Source organism: Canis aureus, chromosome 3, assembly GCF_053574225.1.
Source record: "Canis aureus isolate CA01 chromosome 3, VMU_Caureus_v.1.0, whole genome shotgun sequence".
Lineage (NCBI taxonomy): Eukaryota > Metazoa > Chordata > Mammalia > Carnivora > Canidae > Canis > Canis aureus.
Window position 1 is genome coordinate 17,395,668 of NC_135613.1, and position 27,160 is coordinate 17,422,827.

At 39.4% G+C, this 27,160-nt stretch overlaps 1 long non-coding RNA gene across 14 annotated transcripts in view; it reads right to left on the reverse strand.

Annotated features, from left to right (window-relative positions):
• Nucleotides 1-27,160, reverse strand: part of LOC144310200 (uncharacterized) — an 807,232-nt gene that overhangs the window by 385,558 nt on the left and 394,514 nt on the right. For 10 of the 14 annotated variants that reach the window (XR_013375890.1, XR_013375882.1, XR_013375879.1 and 7 more), the window contains one exon: nucleotides 23,896-23,969. The exons of the other annotated variants lie outside the window; for them this stretch is intronic. This is a non-coding gene — a long non-coding RNA (uncharacterized LOC144310200). The remainder of the gene's footprint in view (nucleotides 1-23,895; nucleotides 23,970-27,160) is intronic. 14 annotated transcript variants of the gene reach the window in all.

Genomic DNA, 27,160 nt, shown 5'->3' on the forward strand with positions numbered 1-27,160 from the left:
CCACACTGTCTTGATGACCACAGCTTTGTAGTACAACCTGAAATCTGGCATTGTGATGCCCCCAGATATGGTTTTCTTTTTTAAAATTCCCCTGGCTATTCGGGGTCTTTTCTGATTCCACACAAAACTTAAAATAATTTGTTCTAACTCTCTGAAGAAAGTCCATGGTATTTTGATAGGGATTGCATTAAACGTGTAAATTGCCCTGGGTAACATTGACATTTTCACAATATTAATTCTGCCAATCCATGAGCATGGAATATTTTTCCATCTCTTTGTGTCTTCCTCAATTTCTTTCAGAAGTGTTCTATAGTTTTTAGGGTATATATCCTTTACCTCTTTGGTGAGGTTTATTCCTAGGTATCTTATGCTTTTGGGTGCAATTGTAAATGGGATTGACGCCTTAATTTCTCTTTCTTCAATCTCATTGTTAGTGTATAGAAATGCCATTGATTTCTGGGCATTGATTTTGTATCCTGCCACGCTACCAAATTGCTGTATGAGTTCTAGCAATCTTGGGGTGGAGGCTTTGGGGTTTTCTATGTAGAGTATTATGTCATCGGCGAAGAGGGAGAGTTTGACTTCTTCTTTGCCAATTTGAATGCCTTTAATGTCTTTTTGTTGTCTGATTGCTGAGGCTAGGACTTCCAATACTATGTTGAATAGCAGTGGTGAGAGTGGACATCCCTGTCTTGTTCCTGATCTTAGGGGAAAGGCTCCCAGTGCTTCCCCATTGAGAATGATATTTGCTGTGGGCTTTTCGTAGATGGCTTTTAAGAAGTCGAGGAAAGTTCCCTCTATCCCTACACTCTGAAGAGTTTTGATCAGGAATGGATGCTGTATTTTGTCAAATGCTTTCTCTGCATCTAATGAGAGGATCATATGGTTCTTGGTTTCCTAAGGGGGAAATACATCACAATACAAGCATCCATTCAAAAGCTGGAAAGAACTCAAATACAAAAGCTAACCTTACACATAAAGGAGCTAGAGAAAAAACAGCAGATGGACCCTACGCCCAGCAGAAGAAGAGAGTTAATTAAAATTCGAGCAGAACTCAATGAAATCGAGACCAGAAGAACTGTGGAACAGATCAACAGAACCAGGAGTTGGTTCTTTGAAAGAATTAATAAGATAGATAAACCATTAGCCAACCTTATTAAAAATAAGAGAGAGAAGACTCAAATTAATAAAATCATGAATGAGAAAGGAGAGATCACTACCAACACCACGGAAATACAAACGATTTTAAAAACATATTATGAACAGCTATACGCCAATAAATTAGGCAATCTAGAAGAAATGGACGCATTCCTGGAAAGCCACAAACTACCAAAACTGGAACAGGAAGAAATAGAAAACCTGAACAGGCCAATAACCAGGGAGGAAATTGAAGCAGTCATCAAAAACCTCCCAAGACACAAGAGTCCAGGGCTAGATGGCTTCCCAGGGGAATTCTATCAAACGTTTAAAGAAGAAATCATACCTATTCTACTAAAGCTGTTTGGAAAGATAGAAAGGGATGGAGTACTTCCAAATTCGTTCTATGAGGCCAGCATCACCTTAATTCCAAAACCAGACAAAGACCCCACCAAAAAGGAGAATTACAGACCAATATCCCTGATGAACATGGATGCAAAAATTCTCAACAAGATACTAGCCAATAGGATCCAACAGCACATTAAGAAAATTATTCACCATGACCAAGTAGGATTTATCCCCGGGACACAAGGCTGGTTCAACACTCATAAAACAATCAATGTGATTCATCATATCAGCAAGAGAAAAACCAAGAACCATAAGATTATTACAAAATTTAAACTTAAGTCTATTTTCCTTAAAAAAAGAGAGAGAGAGATTTATATCAAATGTTAACACTGTAATATCAGGAACAAATTGCATTAGGAGATCTCAAAAATGCTTTGGGCAGGATTCATTAGTCCACATAACTTACTCAAGTTAGGAATTTATTCCCACCCATTCTTTTTCAGTAGCCACAGTCTAAAAATAATGGCAATGTTTTCTTGTTAAATTTTCTTCTCTCTGGAAAATGACTTTATGTTTAAATCTATATGTTATCAATAGCTGCACCACTTTCTATATGTAGGTTTCAAACACCAGACTTTCTGGCCACAAACACATGACTTTTAATCTACACACTCCAACAAACAGTGCTCACACCCATCAGAGTCTCCAGGCCTGGCTTACATGCTGTCATCAATCTTTCTCCAGTTTGGATTCCATGGTCCATCCCTAAAACAACCCCATCACTTCAGTTCCTGCTCCCCCTCTGTCACTGCTATGTTAAACCTTATCCCTGTTTAAATTCATCTCTCTTCTTGCTCTGTGCTTGGACCTGAGAAGTAGAATGTGGTCAGAGAAAAATTCATGACCATGCTTACCAGCCTCACAGATTTCTAGCCACATATCTCAAGTGGGCCTTTGGAATCATCTGAAAAGCCAACCATGATTCCCCTAAAACTGCCTCTTGTTTAACCAGATAACTACTGACACCTCCTCTTGTTTATCCAGATAACTACTGACACTGTCTCACTCCTCAGCCAGCCAACACTCACTGTCAATAGATGATCCTGATTCTTATTTTATGAAGAAACTGAGTAATCAGAAGAGTGTTTTCTCTTTCCCACCTGTATCTGTGCACGTAGACTCAACCTCTTCTGTTATGATGATCAAACATCTCTATTGCTCTCTAAACCCACTCTCCATCATCTACTCAGGGATTCTCTCTTAAAGTCACTCCATCCACTGCATCATCAATCTACTCAATTACCATCATCAGCATTTGAACATGCCCAAAGTGGGAGCATCTACAGATAAAGACGTTGCAACTCTGAGTAACTCAGAACACTTCGAAGGTTCCTCCACATGATTCCACTAAGACAGCTCTTATTAAATTCCCCAGTGGTCTTCATCTCCTTCAATCCAATTCCCATGTCTTAGACTGTGTGTCCCTGAGTTCTCAGTGCCATTGGCTATACTTGGCCCAAATCATTCCTCTTGAAATCATCCCTTACTTTAGCTTTCCAGTCACTATACTTCCCTGGTTTTCCTCCCTCATCACTGGCCAGTCCAATTTTCTGGTCTTTTCCCAGTTTTCAATGTTGGTACACATAGGATTTTGGCCTTTGTCCATTTTTCTTCCATATCTATAACTCATTCTCAAGGTGAACTCACTTGGACTCTTGGCTTTAAATACTATCTCTTTGCTGATGACCTCCAAATTTATATCTTGATATATCTAGCTCTGATGTCTCCTTGGAATGCAGGATTCAAAGATTCATCCGTGTATTTGTTATCTCCACTAGGGATAATTAATAAGCATCTCAAACATTAGAGATACAAAATAGAAATTTGTGATTTCTCTTCTCAAATTCCTCCCTTTCAGGAAATGGCACCACCTTTTACTAAGTTACTCAACTCAGAAACTAAGAGGCTGTCCATGTTTTCCTTCTTTCCATCATCTTTCCATCCAACCCATCAGTAATTCTTATTGGTTCTGTCTTTAAGATATAACAAAATTTGACTTTTCTGACCACCTGAGTGGCCACCACAATTTTTTTAATGATTTTATTTATTCATGAGAGACACACAGAGAGAGGCAGAGACACAGGCAGATGGAGATGCAGGCTCCCTGCAGGGAGCCCGATGTGGGACCCAATCCCAGGACTCCAGGGTCATGCCCTGGGCTTAAGGGAGGCACCAAACTGCTGAGCTACACAGGGATCCCCAACAATTTCTATGTCAGATTTGTGAAATATTCTACTTGGTCTCCCTGCTTCCAGTCTTGCCTCTTCAGTTGATTCTCCCCACACAGTAGCCAGAGTGAGTTGTTCAAGATACACATAAATTGGATCATGTCACTCTTTTTTTCACAAAACTCCAGTGATTTTATATCACAGATGGAATTTAATCCAGATTCTGCATCTTGGCCTTCATGATTTTACCTCCACATACCTCTCTGGGCTCACCTCCCATGCTCTGCCTCACTCGCTCAGCATCATCATGTTCACCTTCGTGCTTATAGACATACCAGATTCATTCCACATCGGACCCTTGTATTTGTGGTTCCCTCTGCCTGCATCTCTCTCCCCCAAAACCTTTCAATGACTCACTCACTCACTTTGTTCATTTCTTGGCCCAAATATTACCTCTTTGGAAAAGCATCTCTGACTATTTTCCCTCAAGCAAACCTGTCATTCATCATCCTCATTCTTTGCTCTTTCTTTAAAAGACTCTTATTACCTGAAATTCCATTATACATGTATTTTATTCCTCACTCACTGTCCATGTCTCCACTGACACATAATTTCCAACAGACCAAGGACTTGTCCACCTCATTCACTGTTCATTGCACAGCATGTTGTGGATGCTAAATAAACATTTGTTAAATAAATAGTTGATATTATGGGCAGAAATAACAACTGTAAAATGTTCTCAGAACTTTTACTTCCTGCATTCATGTTAGACATTATCATTTGGCTTATACAAGGAAGGAGGCAAGAGAAGACATAAGCTTGTATTGGCATGTAGATTTTGTTTAAGTTCTTTACCTACTGCCTCTATCTCCTCCAGATTTAGATGGAGTTTAAGAAAATGGAGGGGTAGAACTATATAATGTAAAAACAGCCCCAAAAAACCCACAACTATCTAATCACGATACATACTAAATCATTAGTTTTGTTTTCTTTTTTTCTCCTAGTATTGCCTATAAACTGTCTATACTCCCATCAGACACATCAGGATTTGTAAGAACTCATCAACATTATCTATTACATAAAGACCTGTAAACTACCTAGAAGCAGATTTAATTGATTTGATATGAACATTAAATGTCATCAATTCATAGTGTGCAACTCATCCCAGCGACTGACATCTATCCAAAGCAAGATTTAAAGATGTTTATTTGGCTTTAATAACTCAGAGAGGAATCCTGGAATGGCGTTTTGACAAGTTTCTCTATATAATTACCATTGGCTTTCATATAGAAGGATTATTTGGGTGTAATGTCAAGTTTACTATCAATTGCTCAAGTAGGACTACTCTCTAGGCCCAAGCCTACTTGGGGTAGAAGACCAAGGGGAAAGATATGCTTTAGCAATATAGAAAGATGTTGGAAAGAAAACCCCCCTTGCTCACTGGAGTCTAGCCTCTTGCTACAATGGTGACACTCAGTTTGATAGGATCCAACTAAGAAATGTCCTCATGATTTCTTGGGTTGGTAGAATTGGCTTCATTCAGTCTCTTGTCCTATTGAATCAGCCCTCCCTGAGGTTATGTGTTTGGCAAAGCCGGGGTTAACAGTCTGGGGATGAGCAGACATTCCTCTACACTACCTGGAACAGCTATGAATGTTTTTGGTGCAATCACAAGCATTTCTTGTGCTGTGTCTTCCACATGCCTGGTAACACTGTATTTTCCCACCCTCTTCTAAGGTAGGTATGGCCCTGTGACTTGGCTTGGCCAATGAAATATAAGCATAGGTGATGTGTGCCACTTCTTGATGGAGACTTTAAGAACCAGTGCACAATCTGACATGTTTGCTCCCAGGGCCAACGTGTTTGTAGAAGCACATGTTGGAAGGATACCTGCTTCAGCCAGGAGCCTTATGTGACTCTGATGAGCAGAGCCTCCTGACAACATCTCTGTGCTAGAGATGTAGCTTGAGAAAGACAGACAGATAGAGGTACAGACAGACTCAGAGAGGAATTGATTATGTTAAGCCACTAAGACTCATGGAGCATGTTTTCCCAGCATGACCTTGCCCATCCTGACTGCTTTCCCCTTCTGAAGCTTAGGTTCTGGAGAAGGGCTGGCAGCTCTATAAGCTTTGACATTAACAATTCAGTCATGGGAGACTTCTTGAAAAAACACGGTCTGTGGTATGGTGGAGCAAACAGGTGCTCAGACAGTCATTATGAGAAACCCCAGTAGAGACTGAGTCATCTCTGAAACACTTCAAGAATTTTGTCTGGCCTCCACCTTCAACAGAAGCCAAGTCTTCAGCTGAATGTGTCTTGTCCTCTAGCTCCTTGCAACTGCAGCCAAGCAGGGGACTGGGACACCCACAATTATGTTGGCTTCAGAGCACAGAGCACAGAGATTGATTCACAGCATAGAAAAGGCCCAATGAGGCCCACACACACCACAGGGCCTTCAATGGCCCCACAGGCTCCCATACAGAGAGAATAAACTCCTGCGTGTCAATCACAGCCAGATTTTTGACAACGACTAGACAAGTCTGCATCCTGGTTCCTCTAGTTGTGTGGTTTGGGCAATTTACATCACTTTGCTGAGTCTCCATTTCTTCAGCTATGGAATGAGGAACTTAATAGTATATACCTTAACTAGAGAGGTGAGACTCCGTGAGGTAATAAATATCAAGAGCTCTATACTATCTCTGTAACATATTAGTCAAACCATATGAAATTGCCATTTTTATAGAGCAAAAATCATCAACTTTTGGCAGTTTCATATGGTTTGACTTAGAAATGCCAATTAACAGGAGCTGGTTTCACTCCTGGAAAAAATTGATAATCCAGTAAGGGCTATTCATGTCTGTCATTTGTTCCCCCTCAGGATTCACAAACCAGGGAGTTTGGATCCTTCCCATTCAGCTGGATTCTCTCAATGGACTATATATACTAGATTATCATTAGGCAAATGCTGTCACTGAGTCTGTAGGCCACATGTTCTGGCCTTGGCCAATGGTCTTCTCTCAAGACCAAATCACCAGTGCCTGCCCCTGGTTTTGCTTCCCTTACCTCTGCCCCACAGCATTAATTATGCCCCTAGATGGACTAAAATATATTGACTATACAGAACCAAAGAGCTGTCTCTAAAAAATTTGCACCAAGAATTCTAAAAGGTACTGTCTTTTCTGCCTGGGATATAGAAGCAGCACATGAGAGAATCATAAAAGAGTGGAGATTCAAAGTTGTCTGTACTGCCTACTGGACAAATCAACAGCATAGCCCTCTCCATTATTTCTCCCCACTTCCAGACTCAGGTTACTGTGAAGTAATAATGAACTCAATGCAGCTGTAGAGAGTAGCAGGCTATTTCCTGCCTCTGTGTATTTGTTCTTCCTATTCCTTTTACCTGGAATTCCTTTCTTCTCTTCTGTTTTCCTCTTTCCCACATCTCAAGTCATGCTTTATGATACACTAAAACTATGTGCTTTATGAGAGAAGGGATCTTGTCTACCTTGTCCATGGCTTTTTTTTTATGATTTTATTTATTTATTCATGAGAGACAGAGAGAGAGAGAGACAGAGAGACAGAGAGACAGAGAGAGAGAGAGAGAGAGAGGCAGAAACATAGGCAGAGGGAGAAGCAGGCTCCATGCAGGGAGCCTGATGTGGGACTTGATCCCAGGTCTCCAGGATCAGGCCCTGGGTTGAAGACAGCGCTAAACCACTGGGCCACCCAGGCTGCCCTTGTCCATCGCTTATACTCCTAAAAAGGTACCTGTATTCAATAGATGTCCGTTGAATTAATGAGTAAATAAACAAATGAGTGAAAGGCCCTGCTCTAGCATCAAGTGCTTCAGAAAGGTTGGCTGGATACATGTCTTGCTGGTGAGGATCTCTTCCTATGTTCTCCCGAGGCACTTCTGTACATGTCTTAATCTTTGCCTTCACAACGATAAATGTGTGGCATTACTCTATTGCCCAAGGCCAGAGACTGTGTTTTTCACGTTAGAGATTCCCTGAGTGAAGCCTTGGGATCTGGCATAGAAGGTGCTCTGTAAATGTATCCCTGACTCTTTTTCTTCCCTCTTTCTTCTTTGGCTCTTTGCAAAGAACCTGGGCACCTCAAGCCCTAGGCTGGGAGAGTAGGGCTTTCAGACCCTAATGGAAAGATGAGTTCAGCTCAGGAAACTACCTACTGGGGAGGGGTGGAGTGGGGAGAGAAGAGAGACCTGTGCTTTTTACAGGCTACGTAGAGGACTGTGAATTCTCCACTTCTAAGCAAAATGGCAGAAGGGAAATATAGGTCTTCAAACAAGTGATTTATTCTGTATCAGAAACGCATTTACCTGGCCTATTTTGCTGAACAGAAAAACCTCAGGTTCACTTAGTAAAACTCAATCTGAATATTTCTATCCTTTATTTCCATACAGATTAGCTTCATATGGCCTTGAGTATAAACACCGCAGATTGGCTTGCGGGTTCTATGGGGGGAAAGAGGCAGCATGGAAGGGAGATCATCGCTATTTTAAGTTTCTTCATGGTTCAGCAGGCAGCTGCTAAGAGTTCTAAAGAAGCAAACAAAATAAGAAAAGTTTATTGATTAGTTTACAAATAACTGGTGTATAAGAAAAGGTACTGAATGGCAGGCTGGCTTACTGATGGCTTACTTCTTGCGGCCCTTTTCATTCTGTGGCCTGAGGAGAAGCCTCGAGGGGGAAATAAAAGCAGCAAAGCAAATGCGTTGTCTGGATAAATAAGAGTTTGCACCAGGTTAAAAAAAATAAACAGGACCCTTTATTTGTTGCTGATTTGGAAGGAGACCAATGTATGCCTACTCTTCTTCATCTTTTCATGAAAAAATCTTTTAAAATGTCTTTTTCCTCCTCTGGCCAACACAATAAGCTTGAGATGCTGGACTCTAGGTCACAGGTGACAAGCTTTGATATGGTCTCCTCTGGTCACCAACCAGTCCCTGAGTAGTTTTAGAAAAAAAAAAAAAGCAAAAGCATTAAAACCATGCTTGTCCCTGGGCTTATAGCTGAGTATTATGGACCGGGAGAGGGAAGTCATTTCGGCAGTGGGGCGAAGGGGGTTGTGGCCCTGGAAAAAATAGATACAGGAACAACACCAAGATTGTAACCTGCTTTGCTCCGCTTCATTTTTGTGAGATCTTGGCAAGGTGCTGGCTGATTGGAAGGATGAGCTAAGATGAGGTGCACAAAAGCCTAGGGCCAGGTAAGGTCTTGGACAATGCTGCAGTCAGGGCCATAATGAGATTTTGGTCATGTGAAACTTCTAATGAGATCTGGGAGTAGCATGCAAGAGAGATGGCTATGATGTAACCCAGGCAGAGAGGCAGGGACCTTCTAGGCCCCACCAAGAGTCTGGTCCCAGGTCCACATACTGGCGTATCCCAAATGTGGAAGGGCTAGAGCATGTCAGATTCTAAACAGAACACTTATCAAGTGCTAAAGATCCCTGGATCACAGAGACAGTGTTCTTGTCATTTCAACTCCCCTTCAAACTTTCTGCTTATGCTACTAAGAAAGTCACCTTGAGCTTTGCTAATTTCTCTTTTTAACACAGTCATGGAACCCCAGGTACAGTGCCTATACAATCAGTTGTCACTGGCTATAATATGACTTTGCCTTTTGTTGACACTACATTTATTTTCCAGATCACCTTCTTTTTCTGGGAAGTGATTGTTTTCAATCATGTCAGTGATAAATGTATTTATTTTAAAAGAAGTCTTTATAAGTTTTTAAAAAGTGAACCACCTTAGGCACTCTCATACATTGCTGGTGGAAACATGAATGGGTACAAATCTTATAGAGAGTAATTTGACAATATTTAACAAAACAACATTTGCATTTAGCTTTTGACCCAGCAATTTCACTTCTAGGAATTTACCCTGAAGATATAGCTCCAACCATAAGAAAATACATGTGTACAAGTTTATATTCATTGCAGCATTGTTTGCAATTGCAAAATACTGGAAATAAGTGCTCATACACAAGAGATGGTTGAATCAAGTCCAGTATATCCATACAGAGTCAAGAACGATATCACAGTAAAAAATAATGAGGATGAAAGTTCTATTAAATGATAGGGAGCAACTTCCAGGAATTATTCTTAAGTGAAAAAACTCAAAGTATAAAGAATATCTATAATATGTTACCTTTTCTGTAAGAAGGCAAAGACCATGAGAAAGTATACATGTATCCTCCTAAATACAGAATAAGTCATAATCCAATGACCTTGCTTCTGTGCAGGGATAGGTGGAAAAGGTTTAGGAAGGGTAGAAAGATTGGAGGTGTGGGATCAGGAATGGAGAGGGGCATTTCTCTGAGGGCATCTCTTTATTGAGTTCGGATACCTGTAAGCATGTTAATGTTTTACATAAAAAAAAATCAACAGTGATAATGGAAGAATCCTAAAATGGAATACAAACAGTAACAGATGGGATGCCTGGGTGGCTCAGTGGTTGAGTATTTGCCTTCGGCTCAGGGCGTGATCCTGGAGACCCAGGATCAACTCTCACATAGGGCCCCCTGCATGGAGCCTGCTTCTCCCTCTGCCTATGTCTCTGCCTCTGTGTGTGTGTGTCTCTCATGAATAAATAAATAAAATCTTAAAAAAAAAAACAGTAACAGATAAACTAACTCTATATTGAGTGAATAACATGATCATACTGAAAAGAGAATAAAGAATGAACCCAAATAACTTAAATACAGTATCCGGATGACATCCCACAGACTAAAGACAAAAATAGCTGTACGCAAATATTGACATCTAGTTAGTAGATTTGTTCTTCACAGTAATATGGATTAGCAATTCTGAAAACACTCTTTGTGCATTCTAAGGTTGATGAAATAAGTAAATACACTGTGGATAATGGGATCACAGTTTCTCATGGTCAAAGAAGAAAGAAAGAAGTGTGGAAAGGGGCCAGATCAGCGTGAACCCTGTGTGTTAGATTGGAATTAAAGGTATTAATATGAACTCCTGATTTATTGAATACAGAAGGATAGATAGACATTAAGATAGGTAGATAATGAGATACAGATGTGTAGGCTTATGGGTCTGTTTCTGTGAGCATACACATACACATATATAATATTTCTGTTTTGTAGCTCGGTTCACCGAGAGGGCCTAAAGCAATGACATATCTATAACAATGAGCTACCTGTTGTCCAGATCTTAGTTTCCAAACATCATTATTCTCCAAAAGAATCTGGGGCTTCTTGGAAAAATGGCTGATTTTAGAGCTATATCTGGAAAAGTCTAATAATGTGAGCTTGGAATAATTCAAGTCAGAAAGTAAGGATGTACTACAAGAAATATGGAAACATATCAAAAGGACATAGGAGCCAGTTTGAAGGGGCTCTCCCTAGCAAATCTGGGACAATCTGAGTATCAGAATAAATGTGAGTCCATACTATATAAGTAAATACATAAATATATAAATAATATATTGTAATGGATAATAGAGTGGGTATAAAAGGAGAACTTAATATTGCTTGTAACAGAATGTCAGCTTACAGAGGAAAAATAAAGAAATTAGGAAATCATCATTTGGCAATCCTCATAGTAATAACTGATTCAGGCAATATTCATCAATCAGGCTTAAACTAATGGATCAGGTGTGATGAGAAATAGGATGCTTACTGAATCACAAAGTACCTCTCGCAGAGTATTTATTAATGAAAGAGAACAAGGATCATTTTACAGTGGAGAAATCCAGTAAATCCCACCTTATGGGGTGGTGAATTTAGCACCACCAGTAATGGGTTTTTCTGCCCCTGAAGCTCATATTTGAGATACAAAATCCCTGGTTCTGGTGTTAGTGGACCCAGCACCTGCTGGCCTGCCCCCTCAGAGGCCCCAGGTCATCCTTTAGAGCACTCAGCTCTCCTCTTCCTGTCCAGACACACTCCTTGGGGGCAACTAGGGGCATCCTAGCAACTGGCATTGTGTGCCTCTTGATACTATATTCTGCCCAAAATACATTGAGTCAATCCAAACTGAAGGGCATTCTTTAAAATAACTGGCCTGGACTCCTAACTATTTCAATGTCATGGACAACAAAGACCGAGGAGTTATTGCAGATTGAAAATTAAAGAGACATGACAAGTAAATACAATATTTTATCCTGATCCTAAAACAGAAAATATATGTATATGTATACATATATATGAATATGTATATGTATATGTATATATATGTATATATCTGTGTATGTGCATATATATATATATATATATATATATATATATATATATAGTTTTTTTGGTATAAAGGACATCTTCAGGGAAATTAGTAAAATTTGAATAAAGTAATCACATCAATGATATCAAATTATTAATTTTGACATTTGCAGTGTGGTTATGTGAGCATGCTCTCAGTTTTAAGAAACACGTACCCAGGTCTAACGTCTACAATGTATTCTCAATAGCTCAGAAAAGAAAGTATACCTATATGCATATATACACATGCATACAAACTTATGTACGTATAAATAGTTCAGAAATTTTATATAAGAAAATAATAAAGTAAATATAGTAAAATGATAACATTCAGAGAATCTAAATGAAATATATATAAGAATTCTTATAAATTTTTTGTAACTATTTCAAAATAATAAGTTTAAAAAAAGTGAGTCTATTCAGTGAATAAGGCAAAAATCATGAAGAGAGCAAAAACATGACCAGAGTCTGGGAAAGACTATGGCTGACGATGGAGACCCAATAAAGGGTCCATGATCTACATGGGCAGCAAGGCCACAATGATGTGTCAAATCTCATCCCTATCCCTATGTCAACCATAATCCAAGAACCTAAGTGCAACTTGAGCAGTCTTCTGTACATCAGGAAAAAAGCAGGAGGAGCCCAGACTTCTTTTCTGAAGGGTTGGCCTCATGCCTCCCAGTTGGGAGGGGAGAGGACAGACAGGCGGTATTTTAAGGCCTTCACTAGGCAGTAGTTACATAGGAATGTTCTTGCATGAAAACAAGGCTCTTCAGCCCAAAGCCAGACACTGGCTTTAGGGGATTACAGGTAAACTTCAATTTGAGGTGTTCAGTAACACAAAGCAGCCAGGATAAGGAGCAGAGCAGAGGACTCTCACACAGGAAGAACGGTATTTCCTTTAGGAGAATGTGTTCACATATGCAGTGATTTGCCCTATGTAGTTGAGCAGAAGAAAGCTATAATGTTTGAATTGAAGGGAACATAATGTAGTGGGATGTCAGAAAGTCCTGAATTCCAATCTCAATTCTACAACTTAGTAGATTTTCCCTCTTTTCTGAACTTTTTATTCATTCGTAAAAAGGTGATTGAAAAAAAATCCTGCTTTCCAGGGTTGCTTTGATTATTCAAGGTCATCTATTCAATAAATATTTATCGAGTGCTTATTATGTACCAGACATCATTCTGGGAAATATGACGTCACCAAGACCAGGGCTATACCTATGTGAGGATTATGTACTAGGGCCATGTTGAACTCAATGTGAGAAAGACCAGAAAGGCTGGGTACCTGGAACCCAGTGAGTATGTACTGGGGTTTGGAGGTTACAGGCCAGGCCGCCAGGGGCTCCAAGCTTTAGGAGCAAGATAGGGAGTGCAGGTATTAGTTAATAGCAGTAACAAGCTGTTGGAAGGCACTAAACAAGGGGATATCATGCTTAGCTGTGTGTAGAAACAAATGTAGGGAGAAGGCAGTGGAACAAGGGTACCAGTAAGTAACTGTAGTACTTCCAACAGGAAATAATGGTTGGGGTGATGAGGACAGAAACAGTCAGAAAATGCTTCCTTAAAGACCCAAAGAGTAAATATTTTAGGCAAATGGAGACCAAAAGGCAGACTGGAGAATAACAGGTACACATTTATATAAGCATTTAAATTCATTGCATTAAAATAAATAAAAGTCACTCTTAGCTCAAAGGCTATAAAAGAAAACAAAGCAAAAACCAGGTAGCTGGCTGGACCTTCCGGGCTGTGGTTTGTCAAGCCCTGGGTCAGGGACAAAAGGGGAAAAGATGAAATGTGTAAGACTGAGATGACACATGTGTTTGCCTGGTGGGTCAGGGTGTGGGCAGACCTTCATGCCTCTCTAGTAGTGGTGAGCGTGCTTCAGAAGTCCCTGCTGCCTAGCTCATGTCCTAGAGTGATGGACCAGGATACAGGTATCTTGTTCAGGTCATTTTCTTCTTTTTATCAAATGGATTTCTGGAAATTACATGGGAGGTAAGAGACTTTCTTTTGCATTTTGGGGCTTAGGACCACAGCCCTATTGACATTCAGGTAGATTTGGAGTTCCGCTACTGTATCTGCATTGGAGATGCCTGTGAACTTGCCTCCTGCCTCTGACATAGATATTCTATGGCTCAGAAAAATCCAGCTCATTGACATTTATTAAAAGGATGAGGGAAAGGATGAGAGGGACCAACCCAGTTGCCACCTGATTTATCTACTACAAAGCTGAAAGACTTGTAACTAAACACAAACTAAAAGCTGATCCCTGGCTCAGCCAGCAGTGAGAAGTCCACCAGAGTTCTCCATACAGAAATATCTCATCCACAGGGATTAATACAGCACATAATCTGCACCCAAACAGCTTTCTTCTAAAGTCCCCTGGACTCAAGTTGAAAATTGGCTAATTTTTGTCTGCTGGGCACCATTTGCACAGAAATATAAAGGAGAATATATGAAGAACAAGACTTGAGTAACTATAATGCATCAGGTAAAAAGACTTCTTTCTAGTTTAATCTTACAGTTTACTACATATTATATCACATATTATATTTGTTATATATATTATACACTGCTCTTATACTATATATTCTTGTATGTTCTATGCAAACATATATTCACTAATTTGTATATATACACCCATTCGGATTATAAATACAATGTTAATTTCAGAAAGCTTTGAAAATTTACATTAAGAGGGAAAAATGTTCACTGAATCCTGATAATTACTAGTAACTTTTCCATGTTTCATTTGAGCCTTTCAAATTTTGGTTTTTTAAAAATTTCTGAGCGGGTCAAGCTTCTGTTGTTATTAACATACCTTCGACCTGAAGTTTTAAAAAAGAAATCTTGTTTCCTGCTTTATTGCTTTACCTAGTATTTTATCAGTAGCATTTTCCATGGTGTTGAGGACTTTGCAAAAGCCTTTCAATACCCGAGATGACCAGTAGGTTTAATATTAATCAACAAAATCAAACTGCAAAGTTGGATTAATAGGTGCTTTCAGCATTCCCTTATTATATATAATAATTTCTCCCTTCATAAATATTATTGTGGCTTCCTACTGTGTCTTCAGCATAAATGTAGAGAGTCAAATGTCCCAAGTCTTCTCAAGGACAGGATGCCATCAGAAATCTCTGATTTTCAGCTTCTAGGTAGGAACCTAGGTGATAGCTGTTCTCTACCTTCACTGTTCCTGAATATTCATATTTTTAGGGAAGAGCTTTGTTAAAGCAATTGGTACAAAAGCTTTATTCCTTTGCTAGATAAATGTATTCATTTTATTGAGTTGCCTTTTAATTTAACTCCACTTTTTTTTTTTTTTTTTTACACAACTCTTCAAATGGAGTTATTGCTTTTTCATATCTGCAGTCTTTGGGTGCTAATTAATCTATCACTTTAAGTTACCTACAGCTCTGCTCTTGTTCTAAAAAGTAACTTAATTGTCTGTTTCAAATTATAACCACATCGATGATGATTGCGATGGTGATGATGACATAGTCCTTGGGTATATATGAAAGAAGGAGCCTCTGAGGAGTGGGGCCAAATTGTTCTGGAGATTCCAGGACTTGTCTCCAGGCCAGTCTCCCACTGACACCACCCTCCCCAGTCTGTGGGGACAGATTTGGGCTTGTGTGGCATTTGAATGCTCTTGATCTGCTCTTATGTAATAAATATGACTCATGGTACAGTATGAGTCACCTAAACCCGCGCCTGGGGCACCTCCGCCAGGCCTGTGGAGCTTCCCACCTGCCTTGATCCCTGTCTGACTAGAGATAGGATGACTCAGCGCCAGGGAAGGGTGGTTCTCCACAACTGGCTGGAGTCCTCAGCTCCAGGAAGCTTCGGGCTGGTTGCGCAGCAGCTGAGAGGAAGGCCATGCTCCCCATGTCAGCAGCGCCCCTCCAAAGGAGCTCCACACAGGAAGGGACAGCCCTGGCCAGCCAGCTTCCATCACCCGGGTACCGGTGTGGGGAGGAAACACAAGGACACAATGTCTGTTTAGATCTTCAGTGAGCTCTGCTTTTCCTCCTGGCCTCTCAGGCAGTCAGGGGGACATGGTTAATAATCGCTAATGCTTTCTGGGCACTTAACCATTTGCCAGGCCAATATAGTAAGTACAAGGCACTTCACATCTGTTAACATATTGAATCCTCACAAAAAGACCTTGAGGTAATAACTACTGATGTGGGAAACAAAGGCAGAGGAAATGTAGATAAAATTAAACATCCTTATATCCTGCAGCCCATTGACAAATAACTTGAGATAGGCAGATTATAACATTCCTCCAGGATCCTGAGTCTTCTTTAGCATATGAAAGTCCTTTTGGAACTTCCTTTATCTTTACTTCCCTGGACCCCAAGGTATGTAATCAGTTGCTCCCCACAATCCTGGGGCAGCAGGAGGCAGAAGGCAACAGCAGCTTTCTGTCCATGGATCCTGTACCTGTACTTTTAATAAAATCACCTTTTTGCACCAAAGACATCTAAAGAATTCTTTCTTGGTCATGGGCTCCAGACCCCACCAACACACCAACACTACTCCAAAAAACTACACCACTATCATGGTGCTCGTTTGACAAATTTGAAAAAGTGATTTGCTCAAGCTCACACAGCTGGGTAAGACGTAGATCAAGAATCTGAATCCTGTCTCCAGAGTTTTCTCTCTTAACCACTAGACCAGGCTTCTTAACCTGTAAAGTGCACATGAATCACCCAGGGATCTTGTTAAAATGAAGATTCTGATACAGTAGGTTTGGGGTGAGGCCTTAGACTCTGCATTTCCAACACTCTTGCTTGTAGGTAAGGCAGATGTTGCTGGTCCCTGGACCACATTTTGAGTAACAAGGCCCTATATTATAACATTTTCATTTTTCATTATGCCTCAGGCTATTCTTCAGTTGGAAAATATTTTTTTCCCTCATCCTTTCATTTGTTTACCCATTCATTGTTCATCTATACATGCAACCCGCATCCACTGAATCCTTTCTGTGAGTCCAGCACAGAGAATATGAAGATGGATATGTCTCCATGGCAAACATAGAGAAAATCAGTTCAACAGAGACAAAACCCCTACCATGGACACACACATACAGACACACAATTATAATAGAATGTGATAAGATCTAAAACAAAAGTATGTTCTTCTATAGCATGGTACACAAAAGAAGGGTTGACTATAACAGTGAGTCAGGGAAAGCACCCCCAAAACATGGTATAAAGAAATCCAGATAAGAGTAGCCAAGTGTGATGTGTTCATGGGCTGGAGAGGACCAAGATTCAAAGGAAGGTAGGTCATTCTCTGAATTTCTAGCCCATCGTGAGTGTAGGCAGAAAAGAAGAGGCTCAAAGAATAGGCAAGGAACAGATCTTCTCTTTGCTAGAGATCCACCCTGTACCCCTTGACTGTTTTTGTGTCTTTGTTTATCCCATCCTTTCCACTGAGATTGTTCTCATCCAAACAACTTATCTCAAAAACTGGTCACGTCAAGTTCCAGTCCAAATGTCATATCTCCATTCTTTCCCCAAAGCTCTTGACCTTTGTGATCTGAGAAGAAACTCTTCTTCATGGTAGCTCACTTAGCTTTCATTTTGTGCCAGACAACTTGGTAAGACCTTTGTGAGCAATTAGTCATTTAATATTCCAAACAACTCTGAAATATACAACTATTATTTTGTTTGTAAATGAGGAAACTGAAGCTCAGAGTAGTTAAGTTCTATGAGACCATCCCCCCCCCCCCCCCTTAAAGTATAATAGCTGTATTAGAAGGCAGGCAGCTTATTACCTGCTAGGCAGTAGGGCCCCATAGCGGCTAAACCTCTCTATCACTATTATTCTCATTCATCCTCTTGACTATAAGACAGCTTTGCAGAATGAAGCATTCCCCTAACTAAATTGTAAGAGCCCTACAGAAAATGCTCTGGGAAGAAAGAACAGGTTTGTATGGCAGGAGCTTTCAGGGGAGGGAAATAAGAGTGGAGAACTAGGCTGGAGTGGCAGGTGGGGCCAGGAAAGGAGCAAAGATTGACAAGGTTACTGTGACTGTACTTGAGGCCTCTCTAGGAAAGGGCCTAAGGGACCCAACACTGTGGCCTTAAGAGGTTCTAAAGAATTTATCATCAAAATGGCTCATTAACAGAGACCATCTGACTTGTTGCTGCAAGGTGAAGCTGTCCACTTGTGGCAAAACAACAGGAAAGACCCTCAATGCATTCCAGGCCCAGCAGGAAGGCCCAGGCTCCTGGCCATGGAAGTTACCAGAGGAGAGTACTCCACTAGTGAAAGAAAAGAAAGCCAGGGGTCATTTTTTTCTGTAGTCTACACAGCAGGGTCTCTCCAACACCTAAAAGGAACCAAATCTAAGGGGAACAAATCATGTTACTGCTTCCCTAAAATAATGCACTCTAGTGCAACATTTCTCCAACTGTGATCCCTAAACACAGCATCAGCATCACCTGGGAATTTATTAAAATGCAAATTCTTGGGCCTTGCTCCAGACCCACTGAGTCAGAAACCTGAGGGGTGAGGCTCAGCAATGTATTTTAACAAGCCCTCCAGATGATTCTGATAGAGGATCAAGTTTGAGAACCACTGTTTCATTAATTAAGTAGGGGGCCCTTCTGTCAGCCACCTGAGGTTGCCACTTAGTAGCTATTGCCTTGCTTCCTGCTACTTAGACCTTCTGAACCTCACTGTCTACACCTGTACAATGGAATAACAGATAATAATCATCTCAGATTCCCTGGGGAGTGACTGCAGTAATCCAGGTGAAGCATTTAGCATGATGCTTTGCAATATGGTAAGTGGTGAAAATTAATGGTGATTTTAATGGCAGTGGTTTTATAATATGGTGGAGGGCTTGGGGGAGGATGCTTATTTTGTACCTTTATGTAATGTGGCAGTTTGGAAAACTTCTTGGGTGTCTCTGCTGTACCTCTAATAGCTTGTAAATTCTCCTTCAAACTCTTAAAAATCATTATCTTAGGGGCACCTGGGTGGCTTAGTTGGTTAAACACCTGACTTCAGTTCAGGTCATGATCTCAGGGTCCTGGGATTGAGCCCCATGTCCGGCTGTGCACTCAGTGGGAAATCTGCTTCTTTCTCAACCTCTCCCTGCCCCACCTCTGCTCATGCTTTATTTTCACTCTCTCTCTCTCAAATAAAATCTTTTTTTAAAAAATTACTATCTTAACAAGAGTAAAGACAATTGATTTTTTTAATTGTTTTTTAAATGATATTAGGCAAGAAATGTCATAAGCAAATACATAAGCATTTGTAAGGAACTCATAACATGCATGATTGGGAGTGCAAAGGGTAGATGGGTCTTTATATGTTAGCCTAGAAAATCTGATTTTTATTTCTTTGAGGTGGACATATTTTTTCATGGTTGTGACTCTCTTTACATGCCTAGTTATTTCATTATAGAGATATGCAAACACTCCGACATAGAATAATACAATGAAACCACATATCCATAATTCAGCTTTAACAAATATCAACACATGGCAAGTCTCGTCTTCCTTTTGGAACTCCTTACTGGATAATATTAAAGTGAATTTGGTACTTGTCATTTTTTTTCCAGTTTTACTGAGAAATAACTGACATGTATCACTGTATAAGACATACATCATGATGTTCAATTTATACACACTAGCAATGATTATCACAATATCAATCTTTTCACATGCTACAATAAAAAAAAAAGAAGGAAAGAAAGGGGAACAGGATTTCCTGGTGATGAAGAGGTATTCATCAACTAATCTCTAGATGTTTCAGGATGAATCTCTAATAGATATGGATTATATATTTTAAAACTTTACTACATACTATTACCTCATACTTTCAGTGTAACACTGATACTGTGGTCCAAAGCTAGAGGGTCTATTTTGGAAAACAAGCTCGAAGTGGAGAGACTGATAAGAAGTAGAACATAAGGACCTGAGGATGGCTCTACTTCCGAGGAGATGGATGGGTCTCCTCGGAAGTAGAAGTAAAGGAAGGTTCCCTAAATGCTCTCTGTGGTGAAAGGATCACTCATTTTACCTGTTAGTCCTCTCACTTTCACAGTACACAGTCCAGAATAGCCCTGCTTGCAGCAATAGTGGACTAATCTGCAGTAAACAAACCTCTCCCCAAGAATGACTAGAAAACCTAAATACCATGAAAGAACTATCGAGGCAGCCAAAACAACAGGAGCCAACGTCCAAAGAGAAGAAAAACTCACTAAAGCTAGCATAGCACTCTCTACAGCATTTTCCTTTGGGACATTTACCTATTTTAAGAATTCTGGGCAGAGAGAGTGAGAAGCCAAATTGTGACAGGTTCCAAGGAGCAAAGAAGCTGAAGAGAGTTTTTGACATTCTTATGGGGTGAGGGAGAGAGAAAGTGGAGATAAGCCTTCTTAGGTCGCCAGCACTTGAGGGGACAAAATCTTACAAAGAGAAGCAGAGAGAAAAAGCCTAAAGGCCTGAGCTATAACTCCCCAGGAGGCATTTACCAATTCTTAAACTAGAAAAGCCAAGAAATAGCAGGCAGTCGGCTAAAGAGATAAATGGACCCTTAAGGTGTTTCATGGTCCTGGGGAGATGAAATTTGGAGTTCAGTTTCCAACAGAGAGGCTGAGCAGAGCTAACTCACCTCCAGACTTTCTTTTGGGATTCTGAGGAAACCACACTTGCTATGTAATACAAAGTACAAACAGACCAACTCCTTCCCAGTCTGAATCCCAAGCTTGGAACAGCTCAGTCCAATTCTAATTGCCTACCAGAAACTGAAGGCTCATCTAGTCTTTGTATAATTTTTCATATACAAGGTCTGTGTCTAGTGCTCAATAAAAAACTATCAGAGTCAAAAAGAAATAGGGTTAAAAAATGAATCAAAGAAATGAACAAAAGGAACAGAATAAAGATGGCATAAACACTGAAGTTGTCAGATTTTTAAGATGACTATGACAAGATAGAAAATTTCACAGGATGACAATATATTTTAGAAAGAAAACAATGGAAATGCTCAAACTGAAAAATATGAGTGCTAAAATTAAGAACTCAGGAAATAAGTTTATCAACAGTTTAGACACAGAGGAACAGGGTGACCAGATGAAACCAGAAGTTAGCTAAAACCATCTGGACTGAAATGTGGAAAGTATAAATGATAAAAAAACTACATAAACAGCATAAAAGAACTAAGAGGCATGGGAAATAGGTCTAATATATGTGTAATTGGAGACCAAAAGGGAAGGGAAGACAGAAAGATGAAGAGACAAAAGCTATGAGTTTTCCAATAGTGATGGAAGACTTCAAACTATTAAAACAAAACAAACAAAACTTAATAGTGAGAGGCTGAAAGCTTCTCCTCTAAGACCAGGAACAACACAGGGATGTCTATGCTCACCACTTCTATTCAATATTGTACTTTAAATTCTAACCAGGACAAATAGGCAAGAAAAGGAAAAGGCATCCAAATTGGAAAGAAAGAAGCAGGACTCTATTTGTAGATGATATAATCTTATGTATAGAAAATCCTAAGGAAGCCACAAAGAAACTGTTAGAACAAACAAATTCAGCAAAATTGCAAGATACAAAATCAACATAAAGAATCAGTTGTACTCTTAAGTGCTAGTAATAAGCAATCCAAAAATGAAATTAAGAAAACAATTTCATTTATGTACCACAAAGATGAAGAAAAAATTCTTAAAAGCTTGCAGAGCAAAAGAATCATTGTCTTCAGAACAACAGTAAATATCATAGCTGACTTCTCAACTGAGAAGATGAAATTGGAAAGACTAGGATGACACTATTAAAAGTAGCAAGAAGTGGCACCTGGGTAAGATTCTTGGTTTCAGCTCACATTGTGATTTTGGGGTCATGGGGTTGAGCCCTGTATTGAGTTCCACATTCAGTGCAGAGTCTTCTTGAAACTTTCCCTCTCCTTCTGCCCCTCCCCACTGCTTGAAATAATAAATCATTTAAAAAAAAACTAGCAAGACAGACACCTGGGTGGCTTAGCAGTTGAGGGTCTGCCTTTTGGCTCAGGGCATGGTCCCCAAGTTCTGGGATGGAGTCCCACATCGGGCTACCTCTAGAGGGGTAGAGCCCTCCTCTAGAGGTAGCCCGATGTGGGACGAATGAATGAATGAATGAATGAATAAAAACTTTTTAAAATAAAGCAATAATGGCCAACCTTGAATCCTTTCCCAAGCAAGAATATCTTTAAAATATGAAGTAAAAAATAAAGACATTTCCAGAAAACACAAACTGAGAAAATTCACCCCTACCAGAACAACTGCAAGGAGTGTTTTAGGTAGAAGAAATATAAACCTAGATGGAAGATTAGAAATGCATACAGGAGTAAAAAACAATGGAAAAGGCAAGTACACAGATCACTCTCAAATAATACTAACTTTATAAAATTACAGTAATATCTTATGTCAACATAAATGACAACAATAACACATCATGTATGAGAGAATAAATGGAGTTAAACTGTCCTAACTTCTTCATGCTTTCTAAGAATTGATAAATATACTTTTTTATATTAGACTCTAACCAGTATATGACGTTTAATGCTTTAATTTCTCATGTGATCACTAAAGTAAAAATAATGTATAACTGACAAGCCTGTGGGAATGGGAAATTAAGAAATATTTGATTAACTCAAAGAAGGGAAGAAAGAAAAGAGAGCATGAATAAGAAAGAAGAATAAAAACCCAATAGCAAAAAAGCAAATTAAAACTCAAATATACTGTAATGTAATTATATGTCAGTAATTAAATTAAATACAAATGGAATGGATTTTCAAGCACCTAAATTAAAATATAAAGATTATCAAACTTGAAAAATATTTCACATTACTTAAAAGAGAGCTATAATAGGAGGAATCATTAAATATTGAAAGTAAAAGGATGAAAAATATGTTGATAAGATATTAATTTTCCCCAAACTGACTTATAGATTCAACACAATCCCAGTCAAAATCCCAAAGAGATTGTGGAGATTGACAAGCTGACTCTGTAATTTATATGGAAATGTAAAGGACCCAAAATATCCAGGATAATCCTTAAAAAAAGAACAAAATTTTAAAATGTACTCTACAAGACATCAAGACTAATCCTAAACATATAATAATTAACACCACATAGTTATTGATAAAATAATAAGAAAATGGATCAATGAAATATAATAGAGTTAGAAACAGAGTCATATATACATGGTCATTTGATTTGTTATATAAATATTATGTTACATAAAATAATAGCAGTATAATGAAGCAAATTATAGTTTATTAATAAATGGTACTGAATCAATTAATCAAAAAAGTCAAATTTTAACTCCCACCTCACACCATATGTATCAATTCCAGGTGGATTGTCAACCTACATGTAAAAAATAGTCAAGTTTCTACAATATAACAAAAAAGCATATCTTCATGATCTTAAGAAAGTAGCAAACTGGACACTATATCAATACCCTTAGAGAAAATAATCCATAAATTGGCTTTCTTTAAAATAAAGAATATCTGTTCATCCGAAGGCACTATTAATTTAGTAAAAAGATAAGACATGGAGTGGCATAATAGTAGATAGGTAGGTAGGCAGGTAGGTAGATATATAGACAGATGAAATAGGAGGTAGTTACATTGACAGATTTATAACCATCAAAGAGCTCTTACCCAGAATATATCATGAAATTCTACAAATCAAAAAGACTGACAACCCAAAAGAAAAGTGAGCAAAAGACTTGAATAGGCATTTCACAAAAGAAGACAACCAAATGAATAATATTTATGTGAAAAGATGTTCAATTCCATTAGTCATCAGAGAAAGGCAAACTAAAACCACCATGATATACCACTACATGCCAACCAGAATGGCTAAAACAAACAAAAAAATCTAATGGACATGGTCAAAGTCTGCAAAGATGTCATGCAATTAGAACTTACCTGCACTGCTCTTGGGAGAGTCCACTAATACAACCATTTTGGGGAAAGTGGCAGTGTCTCCTCAAGCCAAACACCTGTTTATAAACGCAAGGGGATATATATGTACCAAGAGACAGTGAATAGAGTGTCCATGGGATCGTTACATAAAAGTTAACCCAAAAAAAAAACCAAGTGCCCATCAAGAATAGAACAAAAATGTCATATTATATACTTTCAAATTAATCACAGATGATAGTGAAAATAAATAAATTTCTGCTATGCCTATCAGCAGAGCTGAACTTCAAATATTGAGCAAAAAAAAAAAAAAAGTAAATAAGAAAAAGTGCATCCCATATAATATCAGTTAAACAAATTTCAAAAACAGGTGACACTAATCTATCCTTATAGAAATCAGGACTATGGTGACTTTTGGAGAGGAAGTCACTGATAGAGACAAAAGGAGGCTTCTAGAGAGCTAACAACTGTCTTTTTTCTGATCTGGGTTATTAGCTACATGGTTATATTCTTTTGCTTAAAAGTCTTTCAGCTGTGCACATATGATCTATGTACTTTTCAGAATATATAAAATACTTCAGTAAAATATCGTTTACCAGGCTCTGAGGTGCCAGTGATATGTATCTGGTAAACCTGCGTGAAATAAAAAGTTTTGAAAAATTGTTCTAATGTGTCCACAACATGTGTTTGGCGAGCTTAACATGAATCCTAAAATTTTGCTCATTTCCTCCTGGTAGAAGGTGGTATGTGTCAAGTGCTAATGGGCTGCAAGTACTGGGAGACTGGTTAGGTCTGTGACGGGTGAGCAGCACCATACTCAGAGTCCCTGGCCCGAGACATGGTCCATCATCATCAAGAGTCCTGGAATGTCACAGGTTTACCCTGTCCTTTTGCTAAGTGACTCATGATTTGCAAACAGAAACTTTCAGATTCAAGCTTGAGTCTGAGCCAAAGGTATTCACAGCTACAGGAAACAAATAGCTACAGGAAATTAAATTCACTTTTCCCCCCAAGTTTGGAGTTGGTAAAAGGTATCAAAAGGGTAATCAAGGTTCCCAAGGCAATGACCAGAAAGAAAAGAAGAAGGAAGTGGAAATACCCTTGTGCAGAGACCTGGGGTCAAATGCAGGTATCGTGGGGAGAGAACAACAATGATAAAATGGCTATAGCAACAATGCAGCAAGAACAGCTCCCGTTGATCACACCCCATTTGTGGAATGGTACTGGCTAGTAAAATATATTCATTTTCTTACAGGATTCTCATGCTACCCCATCTGAGGTAGTGTTGTCACATCTAGAGAAGAAAACATAGAGGCAAACTTGAGGAACTCTCATTCACATCATGATTCCCCTATGCCAGCTAGCGTCTGAGAACTGAAAAGATATGGAATTGTAGGGCAGCCAAGGTAGCTCAGCGGTTTAGCGCTGCCTTCAGCCCAGGGCGTGATCCTAGAGACCTGGAAGTCCCACATTGGGCTTCCTGTGTGGAGTCTGCTTCTGCCTCTGCCTGTGTCTCTGCCTGCCCCCCACCCCCCTCTCTCTGTGACTCTCATGAATAAATAAAATCTTAAAAAAAAAAAAAAAGAAATGGACTTGTAGATTTGCTAGGGAGTGTGCCAATTATGGTCAGATTTTTAAGGAGACCTCAAAATGCCAGGAAGGATGCTGGTAACATTCTACAACAAGGTTTCTCAACTTCAGTACTACTGACTTCGGGAGCCAGATAATCCTTTGTTGCAGGGCACAGGTCTGTGCATTGGAGAATAGTCAGTGATATCCCTAACCTCTACCTATCAGAGGCCAGGAGCACATCCACCTGCCTTCCCCCAGTTAGTGACAACCAAAAATATCTCCAAATATTATCAAATCCCCTGAAGGGCAAAATCAACCCTAGTTGCAAATTATTGCTGTATAGGAAGGGGAAAATACTGAGTTCGTAGATAGGATAGAGAAAAGCTTGGAGGTTTCAGGGAAATTGAAGTTTCACAAAGAATGAGAAATGATGACTTGTGGTCAGCTAGGAAGCTGCACACAGGAGTTGGGATGGGATGTTCAGAGCAGAGAAATCTTTAAGATAAGGTTCTGGGTGCTGAGGCACTGAGAAAGAACATGAATTGAGAATGGAAATATGTAAAGCTTCTCTCTGTATTCTGGTTGGAAGCAGAGGGGTCATAGCCTGATGCTGAAGGTAGAATCTGGACTTCTACCTACACCAAGAACTTTGTTTTCTAAATTTCCAAAGGGGCCAAGAGAAAATCTCTCCTCTCATACTGGCATGCTTGGAAATAAAGATGAATGGGAAAGGAGGTGGGAACCACTTTTAAAAAGTTGTCTCTATCCCAGTAACGTCATCACTATGCTACACATTCTGGTAATCAAGACTCACTCACATACCACTGATGTCCTCATGACTGAGGAAGTTTGCTGGGTCAAGAGGATGCCTAAGGTTGGAGGAAGGCTGGGCACAAGAACACTGCTGAGCAAATACTTTTACATATAGCAGTTGTCTCTAAGGCTTAGAGTGAGGGCTTGTAAAGGCCCACTGTGAGGCCTGGTAGTATCTACTAGAAGTATCTGCTTCTGTACTCAAATGTGGGGAAATAGTCAAAATTGTCTAGTGTATCTGTCATTGGCAAGTTAACGGATGTAAAAGCACTGTGAATAGTATCCACCACCCAGATTTATGGTTCCTTAGACTATAAACTATTACAATTTTGATTGATTAAATGAAGGAGTGAATGAATGAATGAATTATGAGCTCATAAGTTTATTTTTGTCAAAAAACCAGCCAGGATATGCTAAACTATTATTTCTTGTATACATAAATAGATTTATTTGCAGAACTGTTTGTGGATATATTCACTAATTCAATAATCCATTCATGTTTTCCTCTTTCTATTGAGATCATAATGTGTTCTAGATCATGTGAGAGGTCACAGGTGTGGACCTGTGCTGTGCGGAATTCATGGCTTTCTGTTAGAAGACACACAAATACACAGATGTATCAATAGGTAATTATAAAGCCTGGGACAAGTGCTCTGAAGAAGCAGAATGGACAAGAAGGATGAAGAAGGAGTAGGGATAGCTGTGTGAAGAGTAAGGGGAGGAAGAACAGCCTGGATATCTCTGGTGGTCATGACATGGAGGAAAGGTGAGCAGAAGGGAGCAGGGTGTCCTTACAAAGGTTCAGGAACATGTTCATGCAGGGCTCTCCAGCTCCTGACTTGACATGGTGGGAGATGAACAATATGTTCCCTGAGGCTAGGGCCAA